Below are 20,287 nucleotides of genomic sequence, written 5' to 3' on the forward strand. Positions count from 1 at the left end.
CAGAACCACCACACTGTACAACTCCAGGAAGCAGCATTTGCATTGTGTTTGATGGGAATGCCATCCCTAGCACAACAGGAAGGGAGCTGTGCAATGAAGCGGTCTGGGTCACACCACTAGTAAGCAGTGGAGGTGAAGCTCAAAACTCTGCTGTGACTGAGGAGGAAGAGCACACGCCCCCCATGTTGGAGGATGGACAATTAATCATATAATAAAACAAAATTCTCTTGTTATAATAAGCCAGTTATCAGCTTTGTTGGTGAAGGAAGGGAGGGAGTGAGGGAGGGAGAAGTCAGTAGACAATGACCACTGAAGAGAGAAGCAAGAAGAAACTGTAAGAAGAAAACCTTACTGAAGACTCTGCCTCTGATGAAGCTGCACATCTTCAGTGGTAGGAGGCAGTAACAAGAGAGAGATCTATGGGGCACAGAGGAATCAGGTGGTTCTGTTTTTCCCATCCACCCCACTGCTGCCCTTGCAAGACCCCAAATGAGTTTTATAAAGAATGACTAGCCAGCATTCAGGTTAAAATGACACTTGCACCTAGAGTAGGAAAAACTATAAATTATGCATCAGTCTCCGCATTCACCTGCCCCCACTTGTAACTTTGAAAGGATTCATTTATTTCAAAATTAGAAAACTGATCGGAGTAAAAAACCTCATTAAAATATATGGCTTGGAAATATTTAGAATCTACTATTACAAGGGCTTATTTTCTTAACATGCAAAGAGTATTTACAAGTCACTTTAAAAAAAAAAATGTTTTAAAAGGATGACCAACCCAACAGAAAAGTGGGCAGTGACATACGGATGCCACTACTGTTACCCAACCAGCAGCCACTCCACCCCCCACCCCACCCCCACCAACTTGTTCTTGCTGTCAGAGGCCACCTCCCATTATAAGGCCTCAGAGGAACAGATGTTGGCTTTCCCGGCCTCACTTGTACCTACAACAGGAGTACATGGCCAATCACAGCCAAGAGGATCCAAGGGGAAATCTGCTGAGAGCATCCACGAAAGGTTTTTGTTCCAAATAAAATAGACGTACACGAAGAGATAGACCACATCTTTACGGCGCTGGTCACATGGGCTACCAGAAACGTTAACATCACTCCTCTCTTCTTCTCACATCTCACACCCAACTCCTTTCAGATCCTTTCAGCTCTACCTTCAAAATATATACAGAATCACTTCTCTGACGTCTATCTTTTTCCAAAATACCTCTCACCTGACTGCTTGCAATATTTTCGTAACTACCAAGCCTGCTTCAGCCTTTATCCCCTTCATCCTAGTCTCAACACAGCAGCCAGCATGAACCTTTCAAAGTCTTAGTCAGATAAGGTCTGCCCTCTGCTCAAAAGCCCCCAAAGGTATCTCATCTCACCGGGAATAAAAGCCAAAAGATCTCACAATGGTCTACAAGGCCCTGCACGCTCTGACTTCCTGCCCCCCCTCTCTGCCAGCCATCACTCAGCTCTGCCACCCGCCCCAGCTCTCCTTCCAGGTCTTTGAAGGCGCCAGCTCACTCCTGCCCCGGGCCTGTGTGCTTGGGAGAGGCCCTCTGTCTGAGATGCTCTTCCACCGTACCTCTTGCCCTTGCACTCCTACTACCTTTGAGACTCCACTCAAAGGTCACTGCATTGAAGCCTTCCCTGATCACGTCATTAAAATAACCCAATTCAGCCTCGCCCTTCCCCCTGCATTGCTTTATTTTTCTCCGTAACACTTAACATTGGGCCTGGAATCAGGCCGCAGCCTCACCGCGCCCCCGCCACCTCCGGACCATGGACCCCCCGCAAAGTGAGCGAGCTTCGAGCCTTCACGAAAATGTGCAAGCAGGACCCAAGCGTTCTGCACACGGAGGAAATGCGCTTCCTGAGTGGGTGGAGAGCATGGGGGGTAAAATACCACCTGCTACTCATAAAACTAAATTGGAAGAAAATACCAAGGAAGAAAAAAGATAGTAAGAAGACGGAGGAAAACATAAAGACAGATGAACCATCAAGTGAGGAAAGTGATCTAGAAATTGACAATGAAGGTGTGACTGAACCAGACACTGATGCCCCTCAAGAAATGGGAGATGAAAGCGTAGAGATAACTGAGGCGATGATGGATCAGGCAAATGATAAAAAAGTAGCTGCCACTGATGCCCTAAATGATGGTGACCTACAGAAATCCACTGACTTGTTCACAGATGCCATCAAGCTAAATCCTCGTTTGGCCATTCTGTATGGCAAGAGAGCAAGTGTCTTCATCAAATTACAGAAGCCAAATGCTGCCATCCGAGACTGTGACAGAGCTATTGAAGTAAATCCTGATTCTGCTCAGCCACACAAGTGGCGAGGGGAAGCACACAGACTTTTGGGCCACTGGGAAGGAGCTGCTCATGATCTAGCCCTTGCCTATAAGACGGATTATGATGAAGATGCTAGTGCAATGCTGAAAGAAGTTCAACCAAGGGCCCAGAAAATTGCTGAACATCGGGGAAAGTACGAGCAAAAACGTGAAGAGCGAGAGATCAAAGAAAGAACAGAAAGGGTCAGGAAGGCTCAGGGAGAACACGCAAGAGCCCCGAGGGAGGAAGAGGCCAGAGGACAATCACGGGCTCAGTGCGGCTCTTTTCCAGGTGGAATGGGAGGGGGCATGCCTGGAATGGCAGGAATGCCTGGGCTCAATGAAATTCTTAGTGATCCAGAGGTTCTTGCAGCCATGCAGGATCCAGAAGTTATGGTGGCCTTCCAGGATGTGGCTCAGAACCCGGCAAATACGTCAAAATATCAGAGCAACTCAAAGGTTATGAATCTCATCAGTAAACTGTCGGCCACATTTGGAGGTCAAGCATAATGCCCTTCTGACAAATAAAGCCCCTGCTGAAGGAAAAGCAACTTAGATCACCTAATGGATGTCGCAATAATACAAACCAGTGTACCTCTGACCTTCTCAGGAAGAAAGCTAGGGTGCTTTGAAGATAATCCCTACCCCTCTGCCCCAAATGCAGCTGAAACATTTTTACAGTGGTTTGCCATTAGGGTATTCATTCAGATAATGTTTTCTTCCTAGAAATTAAAAACTTTAAACAATTTTTAAACCTTAAAAATATTTAAAACAAATTAAAATGGTGTGTTAATTACTACATTTTTCTTTACTAATCATTTTTTTTCCTTTGAATTAATTAGGCAAGGAAGATACTTCAGTATGGAAGGTTTATTGTTCAAGTTTGAGTGAAATAAAGATTTATTAGTGGGAAGATCATTTAAGTAGATAAAGTTTGAGTTGGATATATGGTCACTGAAGCATTTTGACTTGTCTTTTTAATTGCTTTATTATTATTATTTTTAATGATTTGCTTTCATGAAACTACTGAGACACCAGTATTGCAGTAGGACCTGGGTAGGGACTGGAAGTACTTGGCAGGGCAGCAGCAATCTTACTACATTTTCCATAATGTGTACCCTTGTGCAGATGCATTTAAATCTTACACTGTGGTGAAGGCATGATTTTTATACTGCTGCAGTAAAATTGGATTACTTAGTTCTGTTCTTGTCTGATATCTAAAATAAATGTTTCATATTTCCACATTAAAAAAAAAACACTTAACATCTTACTGAACATTCTACCTCCTTGCTCGCCTCCTCCCCTACCCCCACCAAACTGTAAGCTTTCAGAGGGCAGTAAACATGGCCTGTTTTGTTCACTGCTGTTATTTCCCATAGCTACAGACTACTCCTGGTAAATTATACGTGTTCAATAATTATTTAAGTGAATTATTGAAGTGAATACTCAACAAGCTGAAGATTTTTTTTAACTTTATTGAGGTATAATTGCTTTACAATGTGTGTTAGTTTCTGCTTTATAACAAAGTGAATCAGCTATACATATACATATATCCCCATATCTCCCCCCTCTTGCATCTCCCTCCCACCCTCCCTATCCCACCCCTCTAGGTGGTCACAAAGCACCGAGCTGATCTCGCTGTTCTACGCAGCTGCTTCCCACTAGCTATCTATTTCACATTTGGTAGTGTATGTATGTCCATGCCACTTTCTCACTTCACCCCAGCTTACCCTTCCCCATCCCCATGTCCTCGTCCATTCTCTAGGTCTGCGTCTTTATTCCTGTCCTGCCCCTAGGTTCTTCAGAACCTTTTTTTTTTTTTACGATTCCATATACATGTGTTAGCATATGGTATTTGTTTTTCTCTTTCTGACTTACTTCAATGCGTATGACAGACTCTAGGTCCATCCACCTTACTACAAATAACTTAATTTCGTTTCTTTGTATGGCTGAGTAATATTCCACTGTATATACGTGCCACATCTTCTTTATCCATTCATCTGTTGATGGAAAGTTAGGTTGCTTCCATGTCCTGGCTATTGTAAATAGTGCTGCAATGAACACTGTGGTACATGACTCTTTTTGAATTATGGTTTTCTCAGGATATATGCCAGTAGTGGGATTGCTGGGTCGTATGGCAATTCTATTTTTAGTTTTTTAAGGAACCTCCATACTGTGCTCCAGAGTGGCTGTATCAATTTACATTCCCACCAACAGTGCAACAGGGTTCCCTATTCTCCACACCCTCTCCAGAATTTATTGTTTATAGATTTTTTGATGATGGCCATTCTGACCGGTATGAGGTGATACCTCATTGTAGTTTCGATTTTCATTTCTCTAATGATTAGTGACATTGAGCATCCCTTCATGTGTTTGCTGGCCATCTGTATATCTTTTTGGTAGAAATGTCTACTTAGATCTTCTGCCCATTTCTGGATTGGTTTGTTTGTTTTTTGAATATTGAGCTGCTTGTATATTTTGGAGATTAATCCTTTGTCAGTTGCTTCATTTGCAAATATTCTCTCCCACTCTGAGGGTTATCTTTTCATCTTGTTTATGGTTTCCTTTGCTGTGCAAAAGCTTTTAAGTTTCACTAGGTCCCATTTGTTTATTTTTGTTTTTATTTCCATTTCTCTAGGAGATGGGTCAAAAACGATCTTGCTGTGATTTATGTCATAAAGTGTTCTGCCTATGTTTTCCTCTAAGAGTTGTACAGTGTCTGGCCTTATATTTAGGTCTTTAATCCATTCTGAGTTTATTTTTGTGTATGGTGTTAGAGAGTGTTCTAATTTCGTTCTTCTACATGTAGCTGTCCAGTTTTCCCAGCACCACTTATTGAAGAGGCTGTCTTTTCTCCATTGTATATCCTTGCCTCCTTTGTCAAAGATAAGGTGACCATGTGTGTGTGGATTTATCTCTGGGCTTTCTGTCCTGTTCCATTGATCTATATTTCTGTTTTTGTGCCAGTACCATACTGTCTTGATTACTGTAGCTTTGTAGTATAGTCTGAAGTCAGGGAGCCTGATTCCTCCCAAGCTGAAATTTAAAAAGCAGGAAAGGGGACAGCATCTGGGTCCTTGATAATTTCATCAGGCTACTGAAATACCCCTGGACTCTGGTCATAGGAAGTGAAATCTGACTCATTTCAGCCATTTTTAATTAAGGTTTTTCTTATTTGAAGTCAAAAGGTACCTGGTACAGGGCATAGGTAGGCGATTTGCAAAAGAAAAGAAATGCTAGTGGCAAATACACTCAATTTAACTCAATCATAAGACATGCAAATTAAAATAACCATGGAATAATATGTCACCCCAGCAGAAACATAAAAGCTTAATACATGTATATCCCAATTCACTCACTAAAACACTAGTGGTATTTACTATTTCTTTAACTTTACACATGAACATACAATTCATAAGAGTGTGATATTCCATTGCCTGTATTTTTTCCCCATGCTCTGAATGTTAGACAGACTGTTCACTCCTGACCAGTAATGTAAATTATATTTACTTAACTTAACTCTGATGAAGTACTTACTCTGCCCTGGCCATGTGCTATCCACTTTTACATGCATTATTTATTGCCCACTACAACCCTACAAAATATGTACTATTGTTATTCCAGGTTTTTAAATATTTATTTATTTACTTATTTATTTGCTGCGTTGGGTCCTCATTGCTGCGCACAGGCTTTCTCTAGTTGCGGCAAGCAGGGGCTACTCTTCATTGCGGTGCGTGGGCTTCTCATTGCAGTGGCTTCTCTTGTTGCGGAGCATGGGCTCTACGCACATGGGCTTCAGTGGTTGTGGCATGCAGGCTTCAGTAGTTGCGGTTCTTGGGCTCTAGAGCACAGTCTCAGTAGCTGTGGTACACAGGCTTAACTGCTCCACGGCATGAGGGATCTTCCCGGACCAGGGCTTGAACCCGTGTCCCCTGCATTGTTAGGTGGATTCTTAACCACTGCATCACCAGGGAAGTCCTGTTATTCCATTTTAAAGTTGATGAAACTGAGCTATGAGAAAGACCAGTGATCAGCCCCAAATCAAGTAGCAGCTTAATTATAAGGCTAGAATTTGAACCTAGGCAGTTTGACCACCAGAAACCAACAAGCAGAGCTTCCTCCCAAACTGAATGTGTTCTGCAACACACTGACTCCACCTGCACCTCTCTTTCTGCCACTTATTTTGTGTTTCTGTTTTGACCCATAATGACTGAAAAAAGGTATTCAAGTGACAGTGCCAAACTTATCAGAAAGATACACTCTGACAGAAAAAGAAGATAAAAATGAAAAGACAGTCAAAGATTGGTAGAAGTCCTTTGTCTCAGTTTTCTCCACTGAAAACACTGGAGATGTAACAGTATTTACTTTTAGATTGTTGGTAATGACTAAACAGATTAATACAGCACATGTGACACATTTAGGATAGGATACATTAAACAATGAACAGTCTTTATGTTCATCATTATCATAATTATGATGAAAGGCTTCATAAATGTCACCGAAGTTAGAAGGACTGACCAACAACTATATGACTGGTAGCTGGAAGAAACAAACTATGGCCAGAGACATGTTATGACTTCGGAGATACAAAAAAGAAAAGGATGAGGGCTGATTTTCATTCTGGGAACAGAGTACTTAGGTGACTTAGTAAAGAAAAATCCTATTAGAACTACAACTCCCATTTTCAGAACTGTATGCCCTGTCCCCCCACCCCAGCCCCACCCAGCATATGTTGCTGGCAAGGATGCGGGGCGGGGGACGACAGACACATACTCTGTGTGGGAGTCTAAGTCAATACTCCATTTGTGGAGGGCAATCGGCCAGTAACTATCAAAACCTGAAACACAAGTACTCTTTAATAAGACATCTCTACATCTAGGAATTTACCTTCTAAAATATGCCAACAAGTAAATCTATACAAGCACAAGGATGTTCACTACAAAGATAACAATAAAACTGGAAATCAACTAAGTGACCATCAATAAGGGAATGGTTAAATAAATTAGGGTACTCCAATCTAGTTTACAAACCCATTTTTCCACTAGGCTCTCTAATAATCTAAGTGACACTACTATCCACCCAAGCTGCCGAAGCCAAAATTCTAGACAACAGCTTTACTTCTTTTTCTCATACTCCCCTCATCAAATCCTTTAGCAGACCTTATCACAGTAGCTTTCAAAACACATATAAAATCTAATCACCTTTCTCCTCTGTCACAAGCCTACTCAAAGCCATACCTGCCAAGATTACTTCTATAGCTTTGTTGGTTTAAAACCCTCCAATGGCTTCCACTGCGCTGAGAATAAAGTTCCTGCCCCTTACCATAATCCTGCCCTTAGCATGCAGGGCATCACGTGATCAGGCTCCTGCCGGCCTCTCAGATGCAATCTCGTAAGCTCTCCTGAATGTCCAGTAACACCAGCCTTTTATTTTGAGAGGCAGGAGGGTCCCTTGAGCATCACACACTCATTCTTGTTTTGGGGGCTTCACAATGAACCGTGTTCTTCTGAATTTTCTCATAACTGCCTCCACTTCACCCAGGTCTATTTCAATAACATCACTTCAACAAGACCTTCCTGACAACCTCACTACACGCATTACTGTCTCTCACAACCATTAACAGACACTCTCAATACCATTACCACAGTTTTATTTTCTTTATGGTACCTCTCACTGTCTGAAATTAATGATAAGGAATACATTTATTTTGTTCATCTCACTACTGAAGTATTTGTCCAGTGAAAGAAAGGGCTTGATCTCCGCTGTGTACCACTGAATCCCCAGAATCTAGAACACTCCTGAACACTCCTTGGCATAAGCAAAGCCCTTAATTTGCAGGAGCTGGATGAATATTAGGCAGTTTTTGAAAAGAATGATATTGATGTATATATGCTAAAACAGAAAAATGTTCAAGATAAACTAAGTGACAAAAGAAAATCACAAAGCAACACATATAAAATGAGGGGACTTCCCTGGTGCTGCAGTGGTTAAGACTCTGTGCTCCCAATGCAGGGGGCCCGGGTTCAATCCAGGGAACTAGATCCCACAGCCCGTAGTTAAAGATCCCACATGCCGCAACGAAGATCCCACAGGCGGCAACGAAGATCCCGCATACTGCAACTAAGACCTGGCACAGCCAAAATAAATAAATTTTTTTAAATACATATAAAATGATCCCATCTGTGTGAAAATGAATGTAAACACATTATGTAAAAATAGAAAACATATATGCATAGCAAGAGTCAAGAAGGATACAAGATAGAGTTCACAATAATTCTCTCTGAAATACAGGGCAGAAGACAGGGGAAAAAGGCCTTATACTATTTAATTAATCATACTCTCCTGAGCTATCTGAATATTTTCACCAGCAGGTATCATATTCATAACTTTTTTGTAACAGTTTTCCTATTCCTCCACCTGTTGTAAAAGGCCCAACACACAACGTGAGTACTCTCTTTTCTAAACACCCAGAACACATATACAACCTAAAGCTCCCATTATATTTCTACAACCTAACACATTCTGAAACACTGGATAAAATACACATGTGAATATTAGCTTTGGTCTAGTCCAGCTTAAAAGCTGAAGGAGAATCTCTTGGTTCAAATAGCAGATCAAAGATACACACATTATCTCCTTTCAATAAAAGCCCACTGAAATAGTATTAAAAAATTTTTTAAGGAAAAGAATTATCATTTAAAAAATAAAATAAAATGGAGAGATCTTTTCTTTAAAAAAAAAAGAATCATCGTCTGGGGAAGGAAACTGGGGAAAAGAGTAGGGGGAGGGTTGGCACTCTGGGGTAAAACAATGGACTCCTAAATGTCAGAATACAAAGGGTTATCAACTTCAAGCTAATCATTAATTCCCACCAAGAACTCACCATGAGCCCTTCTACTAGGTCTTAAATATGAGTGACAGGATCAGCAGATGTATGATTAAAAACCCTACAACATAAATGAGACGAAGATAAACAACAATTACCCTAGAGCAAACAGATAAGAGGAGGGATGATGACTTAAAAAAAACCTCTATTAACATTTTCAAAGAGATTCAAGAAGATTATGAATCCATAAAATAGAAAAAGGATGCTGGGCGTGGGGGGGGGGGGGGATTCTTGAAAATTTAAAATATGACTGCTTAAGTAAAATTACAGAGTCTTAGAATAAAATAGAGGAAATGCCCAGAAAAACAAAAGGACAAAAAGATGGGGGTGGAGGAGTGAGCATGAATACATAAAGCCCAATAACCAACTAAAAGGAATTATAAAGAGAATTAAAGCAATAATAGGAAAATCTCCCAAGAATTAAAAAAATGAGTCTTTAGTTTAATAATAATGGAAAAGAACCACCTCTAAACATCTTTGAGAAATTTCTTTTTAAAAAGGACAGAAAGAAAGCTCTAAGGAGCTTCCACAGAGGAAGATAAAACACATCACCCACAATGGAACAAGAAACACACTGTATCAGACTTCTCAACAACAACAATGGATACTAAAAGACATTGGAGCAATGCAATCAAAGCTTTGACGGAAAATAATTTTCAACTTAGTTTGGCTTGAATAAAAATAACACCAGTCAACTATAAGGGTTAATGAAGACTTTTTCAGATATGCCAGAATTCAAAACTGTATCTTCCACATATTCTTTCTAGAAATTTCTGTGAGGGATGTACTGCATTAAAACAAGGAAGTAATTCAAAGAATAAAGATCCAATAAGAGCAGAGCCAAAGTGCAAATGCAGTGATGCAAAGTCCAACAAAGTGATGCAAAGAACAACATGTAACAGGTCTAGATAACATCTTGTCCATAATAAGGAAAAAGACTAGGAGAAGCCTTTCCTCAGGGGGAAAAGTACTCACATACATAAAATAACAACAATAAAAACAAGCAGCCAGTGGTTGAGAGTCCGCCTGCCGATGCAGGGGACACGGGTTCGTGCCCCGGTCTGGGAAGATCCCACATGGTCTGGGAAGATCCCACATGCCGCAGAGCGGCTGGGCCCCTGAGCCATGGCCGCTGAGCCTGCGCGTCCGGAGCCTGTGCTCCACAACGGGAGAGGCCACAACACTGAGAGGCCCGCGTACCGCAAAAAAAAAAAAAAAAAAAAAAAATAGCATGGAAAGCTGATAACATGGAAGAAAGAACAATGACAAATAAGACAGGAAAAAAGGCAATTACAGACTCAAAAACCAAGAACCAATACAGGAAATGTAATTGTACTCTCCTCTGCTGTGAACAATATTTATACCATCACAATAATGTAGAAACTATTCATCAATTTCCAACTATTAAAACCAAGTCACAGGCAAACAGTATAAGTGTTCTCAACCTTGACAATGCCAAAGTAGAAATGACAGACATAGGGGCATAAAGGGGAAAGGAAAGGTGAAGAGAAAAGTAGAAGCAGTAATAGCTTCAATTTTACTCCTGGGAAATCAAGGTAGACAATCTGTATTAACATGAAGAAAAAGTCTATTATATTACATAAATTGCAAAGAGAACAGGGAAATTAAAAGTGATACATCTATTGGGTAAGTAGAAAAAATGAACCAAATCCTCATCTATCAGAGCAGAAATCAATGTAAAATTGATAAATCATAAAATAAGCTTATTATTTAGTCACAAAAACCACACAAATAATTTAAAGTTTCCTTTGGAGAATGGCACTAAGCAGTGAGGAAGGGTTGCTGACCTTTATTATAAGCAACTAGATATCTGACTTCTAAATTTTTCACTGGACTTAAGAAAAAAACACCAAAGAATACTGATCTCTTCATGAAAACACAATTCATAACACATCCTGCCTACATTTTTCCCTACAATGTAATAGATAAAACTTCTTTTTCCTAACATTCCTGAGTGCCAGGTTGAATAATTTTTGAAGCTTTACCACCATCTTTAGAGGTATTTACAGACAATGTAATAATTCAAGTTACAGGATGTATATATTACTATCATCAAAATTACTGGACCATCACTCCATATCAAAGTAAAATGTAACTACAGATTTACTTTACATTACTTTAACCAAGCCAAAACATCCACATTTATCCACGGTTTCTCAATTTTAATAATTATTTTACCAAAAATATGGAAATGTATCTTTAACACCTTTTTTCTAGATTGCTTTAGGTTTTATTGGTGTTAGTAGTATACACAACAGCATTTCAAGTTCAACAGACCTAAATTTACTTCAGTTTTCATTCCATCTTTTCCTTTGTCCTTTTTACTTTTAGATAATATAAAGTTTATTTAATTATTTATTTTTAATCTGCCAGATCTGAAAAGGGAAAAGTATTTCTTGAAGTCCATACATAACACAAGATGAAAAAAGGACCAAGTTATTATTTATTACTATTCAAAACATTATGCAAAACCATAGAGCCAAATATAGAGATAAGACCAAATTCTAAGAGAAACACAGCCCATTCTAACCCATGATGGAAGATTTAAGTGAGATTTCAAAAATGGCTATAGGAAAATGCTAAATAAGCCATTAGTTTTCCCACATTAAAAAAGGCTTTTGTTTTCTGGGGGTTTTTCTTTTGTTCTGTTTTTCTCTTTTTACTGTTCTTAGAGGTGGTGGCTTCTTTTCTGTAAGGAGAAGGCAGCTGAAGGGGAATGCTACAGCATTACAGTTTATGGTGTTTACCATTTGTTTAACAATATTCTACTCAAGAAACAGCTTTTTTAAAAATAAAACATCTAAAAACAAACTGGGATTAACTTCTTCAAAATGCAAGTTACACTGTGGGGAAGCTTCCACATGATGACCACATTTTTCTTTAACATCACAGAGTGTCGTCAGTCCCAGTTAAACAGCATAAATGAATGCACTTGTTTGTAGGAAGAACAGTTCACATTCCACTTCACCACTAAGAGCCAAATGGCTGTGATGGAACAAGGTGAGTGCATCACACATCATATTTCAGCTAAGTCACACTTTTCCATTATCCATGAAATATAAAAGCTAAGAAACATTTAAAAATAATTTACTAAACTCCTCTCAAATCAAAATATAGGAAGCTATTGCATAATTTGACACTTCAGAGAAATTACATTTTTGTTATCATTAAATTGAAGCAAAGAAAAAATGGTTCATTGTTCTTTAATAAGGCATTAGGTAGCTTAGAAAGGACGGACTTGGCTATATGACACTAGTCTTGTATTTATTTTACATTTTGCATATAGGTCTAGATGTTAAAAACATATGTGCAGTGGACATATATACACTACCAAACATAAAATAGATAGCTAGTGGGAAGCAGCAGCATAGCACAGGGAGATAAGCTCGGTGGTTTGTGACCACCTAGAGGGATGGGATAGGGAGGGTGGGAGGGAGATGCAAGAGGGAAGAGATATGGGAACGTATGTATATGTATAACTGATTCACTTTGTTATAAAGCAGAAACTAACACACCACTGTAAAGAAAATACTCCAATAAAGATGTTGAAAATGTGTGTGTGTGTGTGTGTGTGTGTGTGTGTGTGTGTGTACATATATATATATGTCCGGGACTTCCCCGGTGGTGCAGTGGTTAAAAATCCACCTGCCAACGCAGGGGACACGGGTTCGAGCCCTCGTCTGGGAAGATCCGACATGCCACGGAGCAACTAAACCCATGCACCACAACTACTGAGCCTGCGCTCTAGAGCCTGTGAGCCACAACTACTGAGCCCGCGTGCTGCAGCTACTGAAGCTCGTGCTGTCTAGATCCCGTGCTCTGCAACAAGAGAAGCCACCACGCTGCAACGAAGAGTAGCCCCCGCTCACAGCAACTAGAGAAAGCCCGCGCGAAGAAACGAACACCCAACGCAGCCAAAAATTTAAATATATATATATAAATGAATATTTTTAAAAACATATGCGCATAAAGAAACTATACAACTAGAACAATCATAAGTTTATAATAAATATAACATTTTACACTGGAAACAGCAACTGTTTATTCTTAAATATACACTATGAAATAGTTAAAATTCAAATTTAAACACTTGTTAAAATACATTGTTTCCAATTCAATGGGTCTTACAGAAAATAAAACATATATTTCACTATCATTTAACTTTACTTTTAGAAAAGTAGCCAGGCAGATAAACCCACGCACATATGGTCACCTTATCTTTGATAAAGGAGGCAGGAATGTACAGTGGAGAAAGGACAGCCTCTTCAATAAGTGGTGCTGGGAAAACTGGACAGGTACATGTAAAAGTATGAGATTAGATCACTCCCTAACACCATACACAAAAATAACCTCAAAATGGATTAAAGGCCTAAATGTAAGGTCAGAAACTATCAAACTCTTAGAGGAAAACATAGGCAGAACACTCTATGACATAAATCACAGCAAGATCCTTTTTGACCCACCTCCTAGAGAAATGGAAATAAAAATAAACAAATGGGACCTAATGAAACTTCAAAGCTTTTGCAGAGCAAAGGAAACCATAAACAAGACCAAAAGACAACCCTCAGGATGGGAGAAAATATTTGCAAATGAAGCAACTGACAAAGGATTAACCTCCAAAATTTATAAGCAGCTCATGCAGCTCAATAACAAAAAAACAAACAATCCAATCCAAAAATGGGCAGAAGACCTAAATAGACATTTCTCCAAAGAAGATATACAGACTGCCAACAAACACATGAGAGAATGCTCAACATCATAATCATTAAAGAAATGCAAATCAAAACTGCAATGAGATATCATCTCACACCAGTCAGAATGGCCATCATCAAAAAATCTAGAAACAATAAATGCTGGAGAGGGTGTGGAGAAAAGGGAACACTCTTGCACTGCTGGTGGGAATGTGAATTGGTACAGCCACTATGGAGAACAGTACGGAGGTTCCTTTAAAAACTACAAATAGAACTACCATATGACCCAGCAATCCCACTACTGGGCATATACCCTGAGAAAACCGTAATTCAAAAAGAGTCATGTACCAAAATGTTCATTGCAGCTCTATTTACAATAGCCCGGAGATGGAAACAACCTAAGTGTCGGATGAATGGATAAAGAAGATGTGGCACATATATACAATGGAATATTACTCAGCCATAAAAAGAAACGAAATTGAGCTATTTGTAAAGAAGTGGATAGACCTAGAGTCTGTCATACAGAGTGAAGCAAGTCAGAAAGTGAAAGACAAATACCGTATGCTAACACATATATATGGAATTTAAGGGGAAAAAAATGTCATGAAGAACCTGGGGTAAGACATGAATAAAGACACAGATATGGGCTTCCCTGGTGGCGCAGTGGTTGAGAGTCCGCCTACCGATGCAGGGGACACGGGTTCGTGCCCCGGTCCGGGAAGATCCCACATGCCGCGGAGCGGCTGGGCCCGTGAGTCATGCCGCTGAGCCTGCGCGTCCGGAGCCTGTGCTCCGCAATGGGAGAGGCCACAACAGTGAGAGGCCCACGAACCTCAAAAAAAAAAAAAAAAAAGACACAGACCTACTTAGAGAATGGACTTGAGGATATGGGGAGGGGGAAGGGTAAGCTGTAACAAAGCGAGAGAGAGAGGCATGGACATATATACACTACCAAACGTAAGGTAGATAGCTAGTGGGAAGCAGCAGCATAGCACAGGGAGATCAGCTCGGTGGTTTGTGACCACCTAGAGGGATGGGATAGGGAGGGTGGGAGATGCAACAGGGAAGAGATATGGGAACATATGTATATGTATAACTGATTCACTTTGTTATAAAGCAGAAACTAACACACCATTGTAAAGCAATTATACTCCAATGAAGATGTAAAAGAAAAAAAGGAAAAGTAGCCAGGCAGGATTTTATGCCCTAGGTTTAAAAAGAAAATTCTACTTAGAAATCAGGCACTGCTGCAGCTTCAATATATAATAAAAATTATTCCAGAAGAGACAGTTTATCATACTTAGCATATACTATAAGATTTTACAAGAAAAAAAGATATATAACTAATGCCAGCTGAGGTTAAATATATTAAATATTACACATAAGTATTTTAAGTATTAAATATCTCAGAATAAGTAGAAGTCTAAATATGAGTTAAATTGTAACATAATGAAATTAAACCTATACTATCATATTTTTACTTAACAGAAAGGGAACATATATTTAAATTCATCAAACAGTTTTTCTCTCAGCTTGAAACAAGTTCTCTAAAACACATTAGCTACAAAATAGTTGGGTTTTTTTCTCTTCTTCTGATCTAATTAAATTCTAGCAGAGTACCAGAAGAAATATGTTAAAATGCTGGTGAAGGGGCCGATGATTTTACTTTTTTTTTCTTTTCTAATTATAACTGGGGGTTAAACACACATGAAGAAATATGTTGAAAATCCTCAAACCTGCCACAGAATACTTGAGTCCAAGTGTTTTTTCAGAGTTTTCAAATTACATAAATATTTCAAAATGTGTCAAATTCTTACTACGATTTAAGTATTATACAGAAGTGTATCTACTCTTACGTCCACACACAATTTACACAGAATTGGAATCAAAATGCTGAATTATTCTAGAATAGCTAATAAAACTACTTTAGAAACTAGGTAAAAAATCTTGGGAACCAAAGAGGGGGGTTAAAGATACTACTTTATTCCTATCACTCTCCTATCAGTCAAATTCCAAATTCAAAATATAAAACCTGTATGATTTGTTCTTTCCCTATTTTACAAACCCAGATTTGATTCCACGATAAAAATACATATCTCAATATCTAGTGCTATCATATTTAATGCTTTAATACAGTTAAACACATAATAGAGAAATGCAATACTTCTGTTAGTTTTGTCTTTGTTTATTTTTAACAGTAACAATCCAAGCCAAGTCATTCTCCAGAACCAGATGCAAAAATATGCTCCTCTGCAAAAGAACAAAACTTTTACCCTCAGGGCATTTGGGCTTCTGACTCTCTTTACTGTCATTTTACATTTTAGTACTTAAATCACCTTATAAAAACTGCTATCCCCGCCGGGATCAGCCATATTACCCTCCCAGATCCAACGCCACTTGATAAGAACACTTTCGGCTTCACCATCCATCCTCCGGCAGCGCGATTCAATAGGGCAGGCTCCCTGGCTCCCAACCGAGACCTGCCACCCCGATCCCACTGCAGCACCCATCCACACACAACAAAATAAATGAGCATTAAGGTTCTTTCTTGCAACTTAGCTCTGAGACTCTCCCGCCACACACACCCACCACCAAACACACACCCAAGACACACACTCGGGGAGCCTACAAGAAAGAGGAGGGGGAAGGTAGGTGGAGGAAAAAGCACGACTAGAGAAAGTAGATCCGTGCGTAGCAGGCGCCTCAAAAAGGTGGGATGGATTTCTCCAAAGCTCAGATCGGGAACCTTGCTGGAGACAGCGAACAGAGAAAGCCCCTAAGGTTAACTCTTTGCTAACCTTTTACAGGAACTTCGCCCCTACCATTTAATTTCAAATAAACCAACAAGTCCATTTTATTATTTTATATTATTTAATGAAATTTTGTTGGGAGCTGAGAATATGAAACAAAGGGAAACAAACACATTTTGCGTCACAACGTTAAAACCTTAGGTTAACCCTATGGGTAAATCTCCAAATTCTTTCTATTCTATCTGGAGTGAGGTCAAAACTGAAATATTAACCCCCTAAAATGGTCTTCAATGTCTACCAAAAATGTCCTACTCAGGTCTCTCCCAAACCAGAGCCACGTTCCCCGCCCCCCGCGTTTAACAAAGGAATTTTCATGCAATAAGTCTACTTAAGATACTGCGACCATATGTTGACAAATTTTTCTTACTCCTTTTATTTATAGGTGTTTATCATGGTTTTTTTAAATATAAGTGTTTTTTTTAAACCACCTTTTCCAAGCCTCAAAACAAGCATCTGTAATTATGGACAATTACCCTCCTGCTCAATAAACAAGTCTACTTTTCCTCCTCAAACTTTCTAATCTTCTATGAAGCTGGCCAAGTGTTTTCTACTCCTGGCACTGAAGAAATAAAAAGAAACATTATGTAACTTCAGTCTACTTCTGTTGTTTTAATAAACTAGCTTAAATTATGATTTAACTGTGGTCTTGGTTACTAAAGAATTCATATTTTTAAATAAACAAATGTTTTAAAGACTGTCAATATGGGGGAGAAGAGCAGGAAATGGGAATCAAATTCTTAACTCTGTTTCGATAAAGGCCAAGTCAAAAAATTTCTTTTTTTTTTTTTCCAGATCCGGTACCCTGTAAAATCTTACCAACTCAGAACATTGACTATAAATCATCATCTTCCATGAAATATTCTCCAAACCTTCAATGTTATAGTAATCCCACTAAAATTCAGAATAACAAAATTAAAGGAGTTAAGATTTAAGATACAACCAAGAAAGCAACCCTTCTACAAAAATGCTGATTGCATGATTGACACTTGTACACAGACAAGCCAGGCTGTCTGTGGTCAGAAGAAAACAACTAAAAAATAGAAGTCTACTCTTTCAATATCACAAAGTTAAATAATATCATTCCAAAGAATTATCTATTATGAACTTTGGAATTATGTTAAATAGTTTTAGAAGACACATGCAAAAGTTTCTATTTTTATTTCCACTGTAATGTAGGTTCAAATATGAATAAAATTCTACACAAGTTTCAATCTCAAGATTTTTATCCTAATTAAATTAAATTTACAAAAGTCTTTTAGAAAATGTATATGAAGCACAAAGATTGGTCAATGGTGAAAACTACTCAATAAGATTTAATAAAAATACTATATTTGGAGAAATCATTCCTATGATCAATTAACAGAATTCCTTCACTTCCTTTTGTGCCCTTCCATCGAAGCACAAACTCTAAGATGTTGAATCCTGGGGGCAGCAGTAGATTAATCAAGTACTACTGGCTTTAATTAACTTATCAATTCCCCTTATCCACTTTATGGCTCCCCTCACTTCCCCCACTACTTCCCCTAAAATCCTAAATATCACCTACAAAAGAAGCTATAGGCACAGTGCAGTCAAGTACCTTGAGGAAGCATATGGCTGTTCTTTAGCAGCTTACAAGTACAAATATTAAGAGAGAAAAAGTAATAAGACTTACAGAAAAATAGAATATGTGTGGCAGTAAATAAAGAAATAGAACCACCGCTGCATTTATGTAATGTTTAACCATTTTTCATTAAGACTATGAAGTAAGGTAACTTCTCAATATTTTCCTTTATAAAACAAAAATTCACCACTAATCCTAGGTTATTAAAAAAATATATAGGAACAATTCCATGATTAAAACTTGAAAAAGGACTTCCCTAGTGGCACAGTGGTTAAGAATCTGCCTGCCAATGCAGGGGACACCCGTTCGATCCCTGGTCCAGAAAGATCCCACGTGTCTCAGAACGACTAAGCCCGTGAGCCACAACTACTGAGCCCGCGCGCCACAACTACTGCAGCCCGCATGCCTAGAGCCCGTGCTCTGCAACAGAGAAACCACTGCAATGAGAAGCCTGCGCACCGCAACAAAGAGCAGCCCCAGCTCACCTCAACTAGAAAACTCCTGCACACAGCTACGAAGACCTAACACAGCCAAAAATAAATTTTAAAAACTTGAAGAAGTTTCTCCTCCCAGTACTGTGCGCTAATGAGACAGAGAATAAAACTGAACAAAAAAGGACAATAAATCAAATGTTTTGACTTTCCAAAAAGTCAAAAATCCTAAGGTGTTGTTATCCTAATCAACAAAATTTTTTCTTAATTCTCTCCTTCTACAAAGACTTGAATAAAACCATAATGCATTAAAAGAAATAAGGAACCTAACTACACAAAAGATAATTTTCTATATAGCCAAAGGAAGCAAAATACTTAAGGGTAAATGTCTTAAAACATGTTACATAAAGAATTAATAATAGGAAAAACATTAAGAAAACCCCCCCTCCAATAAACTATGGACAAAACATGACTCAGCACATACAAGAAATACAAGTGATAAAATACAGGAATGTTCAATAGTCCTACTAATCAGGTAAGCAAAAATTTAAAACTTAAGTACTGGGCTTCCCTGGTGGCGCAGTGGTTGAGAGTCCGCCTGCCGATGCAAGGGACACGGGTTCGTGCCCCGGTCCGGGAAGATCCCACATGCCGCGGAGCGGCTGGGCCCGTGAGCCATGGCCGCTGAGCCTGTGCGTCCAGAGCCTGTGCTCCGCAACGGGAGAGGCCACAACAGTGAGAGGCCCGTGTACCGCAAAAAAAAAAAAAAAAAAAAAAAAAACTTAAGTACTATTTCTCAATTATTAAACTAAGAAGTAAAAAGGTTTGTATAAAAGGCTTTTTTTTGTTTTGTTTTGTTTTTTTATTTATTTTTGGCTGTGTTGGGTCTGCGTTGCTGTGCATGGGCTTTCTCTAGTTGCGGCGAGCAGGGGCTACTCTTCATTGCAGTGTGCGGGCTTCTCATTGCCGTGGCTTCTCTTGTTGCAGAGCACGGGCTCTAGGCACTAGGGCTCAGCAGCTGTGGCACGTGGGCTCTAGAGAGCAGGCTCAGTTGTTGTGGCGCACGGGCTTAGTTGCTCCGCGGCACGTGGGATCTTCCCGGACCAGGGCTCAAACCCGTGTCCCTCACGTTGGCAGGCGGATTCTTAACCACTGCGCCACCAGGGAAGTCCTTGTATAAAGGTTTTAATACACCATGCATGACAAAGTTCGGTGAAACTGGTCCTAACACACGTTGCTGTTGGCTCCCTTTTGGGGAGCATTTTAAGGTTATAATAAAAATAAGAGTTCACATTTAAGTAGGAACTTACTGAGTTAACAGGCACTGTTTGAAAGGCTTTCTGACCGTGAACCCTCTTTATCTCTCTCAAAAATCCTATAACAGGGCTTTTATCATCATCCCCATTTTACAGATGAGTAAACAAACACAGACAGATTGAATAGCTTACACAGAGTCCAACAACTAGAAAGTGACAGAGCCAGAACCTGAGACCCAGCAATTGGACATTAGA

The 20,287-nt window shown here is 39.3% G+C and overlaps 1 protein-coding gene and 1 pseudogene across 15 annotated transcripts in view; one reads left to right on the forward strand and one right to left on the reverse strand.

The window, feature by feature from the left end:
- Positions 1 to 20,287, reverse strand: part of KMT2C (lysine methyltransferase 2C) — a 294,475-nt gene that overhangs the window by 254,175 nt on the left and 20,013 nt on the right. The gene's annotated exons all lie outside the window — the stretch shown is intronic.
- On the forward strand, positions 303 to 3,682 carry LOC132431363 (hsc70-interacting protein-like; annotated as a pseudogene).

This window comes from Delphinus delphis, chromosome 9 (assembly GCF_949987515.2).
Source record: "Delphinus delphis chromosome 9, mDelDel1.2, whole genome shotgun sequence".
Taxonomy (NCBI): Eukaryota; Metazoa; Chordata; class Mammalia; order Artiodactyla; family Delphinidae; genus Delphinus; species Delphinus delphis.